Source organism: Onychomys torridus, chromosome 3, assembly GCF_903995425.1.
Source record: "Onychomys torridus chromosome 3, mOncTor1.1, whole genome shotgun sequence".
Classification (NCBI taxonomy): Eukaryota; Metazoa; Chordata; class Mammalia; order Rodentia; family Cricetidae; genus Onychomys; species Onychomys torridus.
The window spans coordinates 27952173-27955395 of record NC_050445.1 but is presented as its reverse complement, the minus strand read 5'-3'; the positions used below and the strand labels follow the sequence as shown (position 1 = coordinate 27955395).

Genomic DNA, 3223 nt, shown 5'->3' with positions numbered 1-3223 from the left:
CCAGGACTGGTGGTCCTGGATTCTATAAGAAAGCAGACTGAGCAAGCCAGGGGAAGCAATTCAGTAAGCAGCAACCCTCCATGGCTTCTACACCAGCTCCTCCCTCCAGGCTCCTGGCCCTGTTTGAGTTCCTGTTCTGATTTCCTTCAATAATGAACAGCAATATGGAAGTGTAAGCCAAATAAATCCTTTCCACTGAAACTTGCTTTTAGAGTTATGGTGTTTCATTACAGCAATAGAAACCCTAACTAAGACAAAGGCTCAGAAAATATTTTTCAACAAAATCATAGAAGAAATATTTCCTAACCTAAATAATAAAATGCCTTTAAAGGTACAAGAAATAAGTTTGACCAGAAAAGAAAGTCCTCCCATCACATAATAATCAAAACACTAAACTTAACAACAAAAAGGAATATAAGGCAGAGCCAGGCAGATCTCTGTGAGTTCTAGGCCAGCCTGATCTATAAAGCGAGATCAAGGACAGGCACCAAAAATTACACAGAGAAACCCTGTCTTGAAAAACCATAAACAAACAAACAAACAAATAAATGAACTGCAAGGAAAAAGGTCAAGTAACAGATGAAAGCAGACCGATTAGAATTACAACAGACTTCTTAATGGAGACTCTAAAAGCCAGAAGTGCCTAAATAGATGTCTTACAGACTCCAAAAGACCACAGATACCAGCCCAGGCTAATATACCCAACAAAACTTTCAATCACCATAAATGGAGAAAACAAGATATTCCATGACAAAGTCAAATTTAACCAGTATCTATCTACAAATTCAGTCCTACAGAAGGTACTAGAATGAAAACTCCAACCTAAGGAAGTTAACAAAACCCAAGAAAACACAGGAAATAAATAATTTCAGACATACAAAACCAAAAGAATGGAAGCACAACACACACACACACACACACACACACACATACACACACAAAACCACCACCACCACTACCACCACAAAGTAATAGGAATTAACAATCATTGGCCATTAATACCTCTCAATATCAATGGACTCAATTCTAAAATAAAAAGACCTACAGGCTAACAGAATGGATGCAAAGACAGAATCCATCCTTCTGCTGCATACAAGAGAAACACCTCAACATCAAAAATAGACATTAACTCACAGTAAAGAGTTGAAAAAAGTTTTTCCAAGCAAATGGACCCAAGAAGCAATCTGGTGTAGCCATTCTAATATCTAAAAAATAGACTTTCAAAGAAAATTAATCAAAAGAGATGGAGAAGGACACTTGATACTCATCAAAGGAAAAAAGTCACCAACATGACACCAATTCTGAACATTTATACACCAAATGTAAGGGTATCCACACTTGTAAAAGGATCACTAGTAAAACCTAAATCACACATCAAACCCCACATGTTAATAGTGGGAGATTTCAACACCCCACTTTCACCAATGTACAAGTCATCCAAACAGAAACTAAACAGAGAAATAATGGAAACAATAGATGTTTTACTCAAATGGACCTAACAGATTTTTACAGAACATTTCACCCAAACACCAAAAAAAATATACTTTCTTCTCAGCACCTCATGGATCCTTCTCTAAAATTGACCACATACTCAGTCACAAAACAAATCTCTACAAATACAAGAAGATTGAGATAACCCCCTGTACCTCATCAGTCCACCATGGATTAAAGTTGAATGTCAATGACAACAGAGACAACAGAAAGTTGTGCTTGCTTCAGCAGCATATATACTAAAATGGAATGATACAGAGATTAGCATGGCTCCTGAGCATGGATGACATGCAAATTTGTGAAGCGTTCCATATTTTGGAGCTCTCATTGGACAAAGAGCTGTCATTGGACCAAGAGTAAACTCAGAAGACAGGGAATCTGTCAGCCCTGATTAGACCAAGAGTGGCTTTCTGAGAAGCAGACTCTGCCACCTCTCATTGGGTCAAGAGAAGCTTCCTGAAATGTAGAATCTGTCAGCTCTGACTGGACCAAGAACTCTGATAAGACCAAGACCATGAGTCACAGAATCAACTAGCTTGGGTTGACCCAAGAGCAGCTCGCTTGGGTTGACCCAAGAGCAGCTTGCTGAGACACAGAAGCTGCCTGCTCCAATCAGACCAAGAGCTAAGATTAGACCCAGAGGGGCCCCCTGAGACACAGACACAACAAACACAGAGTTGACCAACAGCAACTCACTCTGACACAGGAACCTCTTAGATGGGCAGATGTCAAGGCAGAAGTACATACAACAACATAAAGAGCAATATGGCATCACCAGAACCTAGCCCTCCTCCAACAGCAAGACCTGAACATCACAAGGTGGAATAAGCAGAAGAAAGTAACCTTAAGAATAGCATCAGTAAGATGTTAGAGTCCCTTCAAGAAAAAAATGAACAATGAAATTGAGGAAAAGATGAACAAAAAAGTGGAGGAAATCAATAAAGAAAATGAGAAAAAGTCAAACAAAAAATGGGAAAAACTATAAAGAACTAGAGGAAAAGACAAATAAAAAAGTGGAATAAAAAGCAATAAATTCCTTAAAGAAAACCATGAAAAAGCAATGAAACAGGTGAGGGAAACAGTTAAAGACCTGAAAAGGGAGATAGAAACAATGAAGGAGACAACAGAAAGTCTACAAACTCAAGGAAACTGAACAACTCTCAAATGAATTACCACCAGTTCAAGGCAGAAAATAAGAAAGAAATTAAAGACTTTCTACAAGTCAACAAAAATGAATGCACAACATATCCAAATTTTTGGAACACAATGAAAGCAGTACTAAGTGCCTTCATAAAGAAATTAGAAAGATCTCGTCATATTTGCAACTTAGAAGCACACTTGAAAGCTCTAGAACAAAAAGAAGTAAACATACACAAGAGGAGTAGATGGTAGGAAATAATCAAACTCAGGGCTGAAATCAACAAAATAGAAACAAAGAATCAATGAATCAAAGAGTTGGTTCTTTGAGAAAATCAACAAGGTAGATAAACTATTATTCAAACTAACTAAAAAGCAGAGAGAGAATATCCAAATTAACAAAATCAGAAACAAAGAGGGAAATGTAGCAACAGACATTAAGGAAATTCAAAGAATCAATAGATACTAAAATAAAAAACTTGTACTCCATAAAACAGGAAATGTAAAAGAAATGGACAAATTTCTTGATAGGTGCCACTTACTACGTTAAATTAAGACCAGATAAACAATTTAAATAGACCCATAACCTCCAAGG

General features: G+C 37.2%; 1 non-coding gene across 1 annotated transcript; it reads left to right on the top strand.

The window, feature by feature from the left end:
* The first annotated feature begins 1706 nt into the window (after window positions 1-1706).
* Window positions 1707-1809, top strand: LOC118580927. Its single transcript, XR_004944588.1, has one exon. It is a non-coding gene; the product is annotated as a U6 spliceosomal RNA (small nuclear RNA).
* Window positions 1810-3223: the final 1414 nt, after the last annotated feature.